The sequence below is a fragment of the Heloderma suspectum genome, chromosome 1, assembly GCF_057233095.1.
Source record: "Heloderma suspectum isolate Gila_16-S chromosome 1, 16-S_ref, whole genome shotgun sequence".
In the NCBI taxonomy this organism is placed as follows: Eukaryota; Metazoa; Chordata; class Lepidosauria; order Squamata; family Helodermatidae; genus Heloderma; species Heloderma suspectum.
The window spans coordinates 401259640-401272681 of NC_139458.1; positions in this window are offsets into that span (position 1 = coordinate 401259640).

Consider the following 13042-nt stretch of genomic DNA (forward strand, 5'->3'; position numbering starts at 1 on the left):
CTTTCTATCTGAAGCATTTTATTTATTTAAAACATTTTAACACTTCATTTCCAAAGTATGTTCAAAGTGGCTACGAAACCTTTAAAAATCAATAAGACAATGGTAATAAAGAATGACATAGAAACAGACATAAAAGATGACACTGCAGATAAAATCTGAAAACAGCAGCTAAAGACTGAAAATATTGGGATCAGTCAACATACCATTGGGAGGACATTTCAGTGCAGGTACTCAGAGGTCAAATGCCTTCCTTTTTTTAGGAAAGCCATGAGAGAGGGAGCAAGGTGGGTCTCCCTAGGAAGGGAGTCCTGGAGCCTGGGTGGAGCAACCAAGAAGGCCCTCTCCCTCTCCCTAGTCCCAGCCAACCACACCTCGGATATTGGTGGTGCAACTAGGGTCAGTGGAGGCTGGTGACTCCAACGCCAGTGGGGCGGTAGATCGGTGCTATTGGGGTGGAACAAAAGCTGTCCACTCCTCCTGTTGAATGAAGGCCCCAGTGACATGTGATATTAAATGTCGTGGGTATCTTTGTCTCACTGTAAATAGCAGCCTCTGAGAACCCCAGTCAGGATAGGGACAGTGGCATGAGGGGGGAGGGAGCTTAATCCCTCCTTCCTATGCCATGTTCTCAATGAATCTCCCTCCTGCCCAAATGCTGCAATTTGCATCAAAAGGAAAGCTCCCATCTACACCCATGAGTGAGAGGCAGAATGGCAGGGAGGGAAGGAAGACTTAACATCTAAGCTAGAGAAGGACGCCCAGGAGTCACCCTACTTGTTATGGATGGTCATGCCAGTATTCCAAGTCTTCTGGATTCATGTTCCAAGCTGAGTTCAGATAACGTTTGGCAGCATCCCAATGTATTTTGTAGACATGGATCAGGAGTAGGCAACCCTTCTGAGCCATGGGCATATTTTGCCATTTGAGAAACTGTCCTGAGCACCAAGCAAAAATGGCTGCCATGGGAGGTGTGGCAAAGGACAAGTAACCTGCCTAAAAGACTGAGTACAAGGCAGCGGTGGGGACTGGCTCCCAACACACTAAACAACTCCTTTGAATCCACAGTCTTCAGTGCCAACAGAAACCTATTTCACAGCAATCCCAGCTGCTGGCAAGAAAATGTGTTAATTTGTGTGTGTTTTTAAGTGGGAGGGGTAAGACACCTTGGTGGGTTCCAAGAAAAGTGTCCGATGGTGCATTGGTGCCCATGGGCATCATGCTGCCTACTCCTGACATAGTTCATAGTCACAAGGGGATAAATCGTGCGTGCAAGTCATGCATCAAATTTTAAAAAATTAATAGAATATATTTTTATATTCATAAAAAGTATGAATATAATATATTTTAAGGTATTCAGAAGTTGAACCAGTTGAGGGAGGGGATCCAAGAATGCTCCTTGCCTTGAGTGCCATTCTGTCTAGGGCAAGTCGGCGGCAGAATAACAACACAAAAACATATCACGTGATTTATTAGACACATGGATTATTAGAAACATTGATGTGATGTTTATGGGCACTGCTAGATAGTGTCAGGCCAGCATGTACGCTATTAAAGGGTCCAACAGGCCAATGAAAGACCGACTTTAGAAATGCAGTGACAGCAAGAACGGCAATGAAACCATGGGGGTCTCCTTCAGTAGAGTGCCATGAGACAAACTGAAATGTGTCAAAAGGACTTACACAAATATAGTGATGTAGATATTAAACATAGATATCCTTCATACAGAAGACACCCTCCAATTGCCCAACACCTGGTAATGTTAATGCTTATTTTATTGCCACCAAGGTGATTTTTCCCCGCAGCACTATGTACTGACCCTAGGAAGTGGAGGAATAATGGACCCAGGAGCTGGTAATAGCTATTCCGAACTAAATGGCAAATGCCATTGTGTAGTGAAATCAGTCACTGAACCCATCAATGAGAATGACCCCCCTCCCTGCCCCCACCGCCTTCCTTATGCCTCAAGAATTTGCCATATTCAATCTTTAGGCTCTGAACCCAAATGACCTTTGAAAGGTGAATTTATGACCATTTCATCACCCCCTGTACCAAGTTCCCCTTCCTAACAAATAGGAATAAGAAATATAGGGTAGGGATTGAGAGGGTGGGGGAAACCCCCCAGTTGTAATGGTACATTTCCAGCTAATGGTTAAAATGTCGGGGGAATAATGCATAAGTGCCGTCCTGCCCTCCAAGATGAAATCGGATGCAGCTTTGACGAGAGCTGTTGTGCCGCTCCACTTTAGCTAAAGACTCTGACACTTCCTCCTTCCCCCTTTCCAAGGCTGCCGTTTGGAACCAGCAGCCGTGTTCCCATCAGGAATCCTTCTGCCAGCTCTGTACTGTACTTCATTAGGCAGCTCTATTTAATGGTTTCAACAAAAGCCATCATTTTAGCCCAACTGCCTTGACTAAATTAAAATTTCTAATCTCTGTTTTAGTGTTCTGCAACTGATGTATACATAAGCAAAACTGGTCAACATCTGCTAGTGGGTTGGCCCAAAGTTCGGAAAAGATGTACTTCACATTTCTGAAGCATGTGCAAAGTAACAACGTCCTAATTCTCCGGAGAGCTCTCATGATTTTACTTCGCCATTTGTTCAGACACACTTTAGCAGCATATAAGCCATACAGTTGATTCTCCCCTTGGTTGCCGTTTTATCTGTAGTGTCATTTTGAGTAATTGGGGTATGGTAGCTGATCAACTTTCAGGTTTCTCATTGGCAGAAAGGGACTGTATTGGCACCAAGAAAGGATATGATGGGTCCTTTCGGTGCCTGAGCAAGTGTCCCTCTTTTGCACTTGGCTACCCAAGGCCGTTAGAAAATAAGCTTAATAAAGCCTCTTAAGTGTGTGTGCATTCACTATTCCCAGCCAAGGGGTTGTGGAAAGCGAAGAAATATTTTAAAGCAATGCGAAAGATGGTAAATGTACATATTTAGCCAGTGATCTGTGAAAGTTTTTGAATTAGTTTTTAAAGCTTTGTTAAGACCAGAACGCACAGATGTTGAAAACAAGTTCAGATGTAGCGACAGATGGTATTTGATTATGAAGCAGACTGTTCATATAATACAAAGATGCTGCTTCTGCCATAGACAAGTAACTGCAGAGAGTGCGGTAGAAATTTTGGAAGCCAGAGCAGTTCAAGAGGTTCTTTGTGTGGCAATAACTTTTAACATTTTTTTCCAGCAGTGTTAGAAATCAGGATAATTTTCTTTTATACAGGCAATGCTCTCTCTCTCCTCCCCACCCCCTTCCCTGCCACGTCTGTTATTATTCCTCTTTCAGTTAGAGAAGCATCTTGTCTCTCTGTAAGTCAGAACTACATCACACTATATTAATGTGCAAGAAACATGCTCCTTAGATTTGTATGCCCAAATACAAAACTTGAACTGCTCTCTCTCTATATATATCTATATAACAGTAGTTTGCTCTCTTTCTCAGTTACCTATTATCATTGTCTGTTTCGCCAAAGAAATGGATAGACTTGTATGGGCACTGAATTCAAATTTCAGTTTTCTCTGATTGAGGCAGAGCCCCTTCACATTACATCTTTAGATGTACACCTACCATTTTTTAAGACTGCACCTAAAATTATGTGCGCAGGCAAAAAACGCATGTGTCGTGCTTGTCAGAGAGTCATGACTGGCTGCAGCTTGCTGTACTCTCCATGCCAAAACCTGGGTTTACCCTGTGTAATGTGTGAAACAGCATGTTGAACAGCAGTGACTCGCTTGAAAATAAATCCCTCTGAAGTCAGTGGGACCCAGCAGCCAACTGAACATGCTTAGGATAAGGGGGCCAAGGTGTTCCGAGTGGTTAAAGGTTTGCCAAGCTTGAGGGGGTGGGGAAATAAAATATCTGTTCTAATTTGCTGTATTACCATCACAGAATGATTAGACTGCCTGCTTCTCACAAGCCCACCCTTCCCCACCTCACCCCACTCCTAGCCATACTAGTAGGAAGCGCTGATCCTGGACAATCAACCTGTTTACCTGCCTTGCTCGCTCTGACACTAAGGCAGTTCCTGGAAATACAGTACCAAGTTCCTCTTCCCCAAGTCCAAGAATGTGAACTGGCAGCTGAGCAGTGTAGGCGAAGCATCAAGAGTTCCAGCTTGAACCGCCTATGGTTACATAGTTCTGCTGTGCTGTGCAAGCAGTCCCTCCGTGGTATATGCGTTTGTCATCCTGTCAAAGCTGCTGTTTTGTAGCTCCATAGAGAAAAAGGTGTCCAGTTAGTGTTGGAAGGTGTCCTATATTCCTCTACCTCCACAGTTGGAGCCAGGATCTGCCTTCCACGAGAGGAACAGCTCTGCTTGCAGAAGATTCCTCCACCCAACTTTTTGGGATTCCCCTCCCCCACACACCACGGTTCACCCCGTTTATCAAGGTCTCCTGACTCTCTGTGTGGTGTTTTCAGCAGGCTGCTGTAGGAAGGAGGTGGCAAGAAAGTCCACTTCTGCCAGCGCAGTTGATCCAACCACTTGTCGACAGGAATTCTGGACTCTTCGATCTGATGGTAAAGCAAAACCTGTCTGCAGATGTGTATGTATGGCAAGGAAAAGCTTCTCATCCAAATCACCACCATCACTGCCACTGCTGTCTTCATCTTTTTGTAGCTGAAGCAACCCAGAAGAAGTTGGGGAGATGTAGGGGGAACTTCAAGCTCTTTTATCAGGGCGTTCTACCATTAGGCAGAGTGAGGCAGTTGCCTCAGACAGAAGATGCTGGAAGGCAAGGAGCTGCAGCGAGGCATTGGGAGGACAGGGTTGTATCTGCCATGCCCAGTCTGCCCTGTATCCCCTAAGCTAGCTTGGTGCCCTCAGGTGCAGTGGAAGATGCTGTCCCATAGGTAGTGTTGAAGTAAGATTCAATTGCCAGTCTGCTCAGCATTTGTACATGGAAGTGTGTGTGTGTGTGTGTGTATGTAGGGTGCATCAACTTGTCCTTTGCTGCAGACAAATATCTTGGGCCTGCCCTGTCTTTGAAGGCCCTATGGCTATAATTCTCTGTGAGTTGAGACTCTTGTTCTTTCTTGCCATTGTTTTCTTGTCGACTTTCTAAAAACAAAGGGGTAGCCCCTGTGATGGGGAAATAGCACAGTTCATGGGACATAACACACACTGTGCAAATGATGTGTATCAAATCACTTAAAAAAAATCTCAATTATGTAAACAATTTTCCCTAACTGCCTCACAGGATGATACGGGTGACCAAGTGCCCCAAGGACGAGAGTGCTCACTTCAGGATGGTTGGGGCATCTGGTATATGGGCTCCCTGTCTAAGAAATAACTTATAACTTGTAGTACAGACATGACTTATGTTTTTGACCCCGGGACTGGCGTCTTTGAGCACCTGCTGAGGCTCACAGTCTGCTGGCAGGGAGACCCCTGCCAACCCCAAGAACCCCTGGGGCCCTGCTACATTTGATTCTTGCTGTTGCAGCCTGCTCACCAGTCTTCTCCAAGTATTTGAGCACTGACATGAGTAAGGAGAAGGAGCAGCAGCCTCCAGTTGACTTGTCCTCTCTCCTCTGGACCCAGAGGAAGAGGGCAAATAAATGGGCAGGAGTGACACTGGCAAGTAGGGGGTGGATCTGATCCATGTAGATCTGATCCCACTGAAGGTATCTTGCTCAACAAGGCTTCAAAACCTGGAGCGGTCACTGTCTGACCCCTTCAGAAATAGCAGGGCTGGCCTTACCATTAGGTAGAGTGAGGCAACCCTTTCAGGTGGCCATAGGGGGCAACAGTGGCAGCCCCTCAGCTGTTTCTCCTGAGCCCCCTGGCCATTCTCCTCTGCTGGAGGACAAAGCTATGTAAGACACACGGCCTGACCTGACCTCCTAAATTAGACTACATCTCAAGTATGGTGGAGGACTTTATTCCATCACCAGCACTGAAGTAAGATTCAGTTGCCAAGCCAGTCAGTTTCTGTATGTGGCATTGGTTGGTGAGGTACCATCTCTCCTTTGCTTCAGGCAGCAAAATGCCTTGGGCCGGCACTGAGAAATAGGGAACTGTATTACTCCAGCTTTCCTTCTTCAACCTATTCTGTGCCTTCGGGTAGCATGCTTTGCAATTCTAAATGATGATGATTATTTTTTTGAGATGGGGAGAGACAAAAAAAGAAAAGAAAACCCACAACACAAATATCTCAGGCCAAATGATGCAGGTCCAACTTGATTTAGGATTTGAGGATAGGACCCGCCTCTCTTCTTCCAGACAATTGTTAGATTTATGAAAGATTCCCTTTGGTTTTTGTGCTGGCACAAACTGCCGACGACGAGGGCTGTTTTGTACTAAAAGGTGTTAAACACTTGTAATAAATATTTTTCCTTATTTCCCTCAGGACCTAGTTCCATCTCTGGTTGGTGAAGCATAAAAAAGAGCTGTCATGCCCAGTTTTAATAGGCAATAGGATTTCAGGCCCCGAGAGTTGCTTCATAGTCTGGCAGTGGACATAATGAAACTGGCCACTGTTGCCACAAGATTTTCCCCATCAAGTGTTTTCCCTTGTCGCCTCCCCCAGCTGCCTGTCTGCTGCACCTATTACAAAGGAAAAGAGGGCATTTGCATTGGATCTAGCAGCGTCTCTTTATTAAGGGCTCTCTTTTTCAACGTAAATGTTTTCCAAGGGCAAGAAGCTTTCATTTCTAAAAATTAACAGTCAGTGCAAATGGAGCTGTCCTTGAACAGCATTTAAAGTAAACTCTACTGATGTCTATCATCCCCGTGCTCCTTTTAATGCACTAATTCAGCACATTGATTGCAATGCATGTGTACACGCGTGCGCACACACAAGCTGTATAGCGGCCATGCTGTCCAAATGGTAATGTGCATGGCAGATGGGGTGGGAAATGCTTAAAACAGCCTGAAGTGTTATGGAAAGTGCCTAACAACATTCCCAGCACTTGAGATTTTTTTGACAAGGCCCTGCTCCTGATTCCATTCTTACAGGCCTCTAGGTTGGCCTCTACAACAAGCAGGGCCTTCTCTGTTGCAGCCCCAATGCTGTGGAACTCTTTTCCAAGAGGTGTTCATACTACCTCCTCCCCACTGCCTTTCCACAAATAGGTAAAAAAAAGAGAAAGGAATCCTAATTGGTCTTTGAAAACTGAATTGACTTCTGTATCCCATGCTTAACAGCTATTTTGCTGTGTTCTCTCTCTCATTTTAGATAAACATTATTTTATTGTCTTTTGTAGTAAACTGTTATATATTTTATGAAGAGTAGTATAGAAATAATTTAAAATAAATAAATGCAATTGAAGACATGCACAAGGTCCTGTGTATGCTGGTATCTAGCTTCTCCACATTCCCATGCAATTTTTCCTGCACTTCTGGTTGCTTACTCCATGAATCAGGCATATGGAAATATTTCACGTTCATATATGCTCTAGGACTGGGACTTTAACCCTAACATTTGCATTGGGATTATCAGTGGTGTGGTGGTAACATTTCAAGTGCAGACACTCATCATGACATTCCCCATAGCTGCGCCCCCAAAGTCAGCCCAAAAATTCAGGCAGCTGTGTTGATCCATAGCAACGAACCAGTTCTAACAGTTTTCATCTCCACTAGGAGCAGTGGAGCTTTGGTAAAGCTAATGGGCCTTATCTTAACTGCCCATTCAAGACCAAGCACCTCAAAATACTTTGTATCCAACAGGGATTGCTCATAAGAATATATTATTGCAAGGAAAATCCATTTCCTCCAGCTACTGTGAAGACTGCCCCTAAACTCAGACAGAACAGGAAATTCTGAGAGGGTGGAGGATGGCAAATGATATCAGCATCCCTGCTCGTCAAAAAGTGCTGGCGCTCCCACCCTGTGAGCTCTAGCTCCATTACACCACTGAGGATTATTCCCAAGAGTTGCGCAGCAATGGGGTATGATCTTGTTCAGCACATCAGTCTAACAGACCACACCCTAAGCCATTGGGTACTGTGTGGCAATTCTTAGGCCAGGGCTGAGAAGACCACATGTATATGTTCCAACTGCATACCTGATTCCCCTTCCCAATAATGCCCATTCAAAAGAAGTTAATCAGTGGCCCCAAACTATTCTTAGGTCCAAAAAGCACTTCCGGATTTCCTGCAGAAGAAAGAAGACAGGGTGGCGATGTTCTCGGATTCCTTCTTGCCCCATGCAGCCTCCAGAGCCACATCTCATGTTGCTCTGCATTCAACCCATTATGGATCCAGTCAGGATCCAACCCATTATGTTTTAGGTGGTTATATCAAACATTTCCAGGGAAACACCTTAACATTGCACGTGTGAAGCGGCCCTGTCAGTGCAAGTCAAACTCTACTAGGCAACATCCCAGAATCTGTTTCTCACACCATTCAGGGAACAGCTCAGCATTTCTTAATGTTGTTGCTGTCTGATGGGCCTATGTTGAGGTACTTTTAGGATTAATCCACTGGTGATTCAAAATGCTACTACATCCTTATGGATTTGGTAGGAGTCAATGTGTGCCTCTAGTCTTCAGTTTTAGACAAACGGAGCCTAAGGTTTTTCAACAACATAAAAATTGCCATGCTTGGCCTTATCAGTGATCTCTCTGGCTCAGCATTCTGTCTACCAGCAGTGAGTAGCCATTACTTCCATTGCTGCTGTAAAGGACCATTTTAATCAATATGGATACATAGTGAGTTTTTATTGGCTAAGAAGACTGACACATCATAAAGCCACCAGTGATCATACCACCAAGTGATCATACCATGTGCCAGTCCCTTAGCACTTTAGCACAAGATGGATTCCATAAATGATGAGTCAAGTAACTAAAAAAAGCATACCAAATGCTTTTACAAGATTATATCAAGGATCTGCCAAGATTGGCAGTTAAAAACACATGGCTCCACAAGAGATTGTGTCTGTAGTAGACCACCTGAAATTCCCCACTGAGAAGGGCATTACCCATCAACTCCTAGATGTTTATGTATGAAAAACCAAGGAACCAAAGAACCAAACACTGGACTGTTCAAGTGACCAATGGGGCAAAATGTGAATTAAAACACACAGCGAAAGAACAGAATCTGTAATTTCACACTCTGTGAATTTGAATCTGGCATTGACCTATACATTTTGGATCACTAAGCTGTTTCCTGCTAAACAGAGGAAAAAAGGGAAACAGGAAAAATCACACTGAGTTGGATCCAGACTTGCCTTTCCATGAACAGAAGGGCTCCTTCCATTTGGGGAAGGAACTGGGATCCGCTATGCCATTTGCATGCCTGCTCTTTGCCGTGATAGGCTACGTAAATATGTAGCCTATCACGGCCAAGGGCAGGGACGCAAATGGCGTCCGCTATGCCGGGCGCCATTTGCGTGGCAGCAGACGGAAGTCCGGCTGTGGATGGGCCTGGCTGGCAGCTCCGCATACTCACCGCGGAGCAGAGCTGGCCAGGAAGGATTCCGGGGAGAGGGATGGTTCACCTCCCCCCCCAATGGATGCCCCAGACTGGACGGGTGAGCGGGGTTTGTACTAGGGATGTACAAAAGTCACTTTCCTTTTACGAAATTTGATTCGCGGTGGGGGGGGAGGCGCTCCGTCCCTCCCCCCGAAATTCTGGCTGAGGGGGAGGCGTCCCATCCCTCCCCCTGGAAATTCTGGCTGGGGGGGGTGCCCCGTCCCTCCCGCCACAAATCCTGCCAGCCGGGTCTGCAAATGGCGGCGGCTGTAGCCGCCGCCGTTTGCGTCCCTGCAGTCAGCCGTGATAGGCTACGTAAATGTTTACATAGCCTATCATGGCTGAGTTAAAAAAAAAAAACATGCGCGTACGCAAATGGCGGCGCTCATGGGCGCCGTGATTTGCATACCTTATTTTGGCACATGTAGTCTACGTAAACATTTACGTAGACTATGGCAAAAATAAGGGGAACGCTATTTGCGCTATTTGCGTTCCCCTTATTTTCTCCGTAGTCTACGTAAATGTTTACGTAGACTACACGTGCCAAAATAAGGAACGCAAATGGCGGCGCCCATGGGCACCGCCATTTGCGTACACGCTTTTTTTTTTTTAAACTCAGCCGTGATAGGCTACGTAAACATTTACGTAGCCTATCACGGTATTCTTTATAAATCTAGCCGTGATAGGCTACGTAAATCTTTACATAGCCTATCATGGTTTTTTTTTTAACTTTGAAATGGCGGCGGTGGCAGCCGGTCGGAAGACTGGCCGCCGCCGCTGCCGCCGCACTGCTGCCGCACTGCCGCCGGAGCTGCCGCCAGGAAGATTCACCCAAGGTAATTCCCATCCCGGGGGGGGGTGGCGGGGGGGTGGCAGACCATTTCGCCACCGATTTCGGGGGGCCGAATGCGCTGGCATTCGGCCTCCCCGAGATTCGTGGTGAAATTCTCTGACATCCCTAGTTTGTACACCCCTATATTCTTAACACTTCTTTAGACTGATTGCTGAATAAGTATTATACTGAACAATGATATGGCACAGTGTTGGTTCCATGGTTCTGAATGCCCTTGGGCAAGAGGCCCTCAAAGGGCCCCCTCCCTCAATGAGTCTACCTTCTCATTGTCACCCACTGTGATTGCTTCTCCTTCTCCTCTTTGCTACCACTTGCTTGCTTGGCAGGCATAGCATCAGTGAGCAAGTAGGCAGGGGCATCTATTGCTTCTCATCACCACCATACTTGTCTGGGCCAAAGTGAACAAGCGGGTTGCAGTGGTGAAGAGGAGGGGCAAGTCCAAGGGGCTCATGCCAGTGGGGCCCTGCTGGTGTGTGGGCCCTCAGCAGGTGCCTGACCATGCCTACCCTTGATTCTGACACTGACAAGGTACAAACCCAAGGGAGACAATCCATGTTAGATAAGGCAGGGATGTAGCCAGAACAGGGAAGAGCAGAAGAGTTCCAGAACTGGTTAGTGATGGGCTACAGAGCAAATGGAGGGAAGGTGAGAAAAAGAAAATTTCTCCAGTATACTGCATTCCTACAACAGATGGAATTTCATAAGAGATGTTATTTATTATTTCCAATATGCCCCCTGCCAAGGACTCAGTATTAAAATTTCCCCATAAAGTAAGCCAAACGGAATGCCCACATGGCAGACTAGGTGGACTGCAGGCCAGCAACGATGAACCAGAGCATCTATGACAGAGGTGGAGAGCCCTCCAGATGTTGTTGGACTCCCAATCACATCAGCCCATCAACATGGCCAATGGTCAAGGATGATGGGAGTTGAAGTTCAACATCTGGAGGGCTGCAGGTTCCCCACCATTGGACTATGCCCTGGAGTTGTGGGCTTTCAAGTTGTTGGTTCAAATCTCACCAGAGCATGAATTCATTGGGTAGCCATGGGCAAGGTTCCATTCTCTCAGGCTGAGAGCTCCTCCTCCCCACATCTGCAACATGGGAGTAGTAGTTCTGGCCTACGTTGAAGGACTGTTGTATGACTTATGAAGATTATGAAGTCAGAATGGCTAGTGAAAGATTTGGAATGGAAAGTGCTGAGTTCAAATCTCTACTTAACTGTGAAGCTTACTGGTGACCTTATTCATCATAGTCTCTCAGCCTAACCTACATCATAGCTTTGACATGGAGATATAATGCAATAACCCACCTATACTGCAGATTTCTAATGGAAGAGAGTTCCACAATGGTAAAGCTGACTCTGAGCACATCTCTCTATGCACCCTTGCTGTTGGAATGTTACAATCTTAAAAATCACAACGGGATATAAGCCAATAGGTGGCCTCTTGAGATGTTAGCCCCAAGGCATTTTGAGCTTTATAGATCAGAATTAGCACCTTCATGCCCGAAAGCTAGTAAGAAGCCAGCATAGAGATGGTAACCAAGGACAGCTGCAAGTAGTGTGGTTCATTCCTTCTCTGTGGTGGCCCCCACTGTCTGGAATAACTTCCTTTCTGTAATACACCAGACACCAATGATCATATGCTTTTGATGATTATTAAAAATTTACTTGTTTAACCCAGTTTTTCCCAACCATTAACTCGTCTAAATGTTGTTATGCTTTTACAATCATGTATTGTTTTATAGCTTTTTGTAAACTGCTTTGGGATTCTTTTTAAATGGGAAGCAGCATATACATCTTTTTAAATAAACATACAAATAAATAAAATTCAATTATCCACCTCTAACAGAAGGTGGACTATAGCCACCATGTGCTATACCAGAACTGCAGAGCAGTAATCCACCAAACTGATTGATTTGCTTTAATTCAGGGGTGGGCAACATGTAGCCCTCCAGAAGTTCTTGAACTGCAACTCAGATCAGCCCTAGCAAATGTAACCAATGGTGAGGGATGGTGGGAGTTCCAGTTGAATAACATCTGGATGGCCACAAGTTGCCCACCCTTACTCCAACCTTTCTTCCCCTGACTTTTTGCAGTCCCAGGCAGGCAGCAAAACAGGAAATTGACCCTCAGACTGCCTTACACAATTAGTGGGCTGAGTTTGCCTTGATCAGTCATAAATTTTGAATGCCTGGGCTGTACTAACCGAAGCTCCTTAAAGAGGGCAGTGCCATTTACGGTGCAATTGTTTTGAAACCCCAACAGAAAAAGTGTGTTGTGTGAACAGGTGTTTAGGGTAGCTTGCCTTCAGTGATTCACCTTTGGGTGCATAATGGGAAAGCCCTTTAGAAATAAATATAAACCATGAGCAATGAGCTTGTAATTTATATTTTATTTTGCACAAGCTTGCATATATACTGCACATACATTCAGTTTAGAGAAGATGGAAGGCACACAAGGCAATTGAACTACTGTATCCTTTAAGTGGTACAAAGCAAAAAGGTAAAGGTCTGGAGAGTATACAAAAGCTTAAAACACACAAAATAAGATCCCCTCCCTCCCCCCCCCCCAAAAAAAACCATTTTCCTGATTTCTTTTCAATTTAGTAGCTGCCAAGCTAGAATTGTAACTTTTTTCAATCAATTGTCTACTGCACCTTTTTTTCCCTCTATACAGACAGGGGAGTCTTCATGTTTTATCACATAATCCATTAATATTACAGTACATCCTTGGCAATACAAAATTGTACACCATCAAATAAATTAGGAT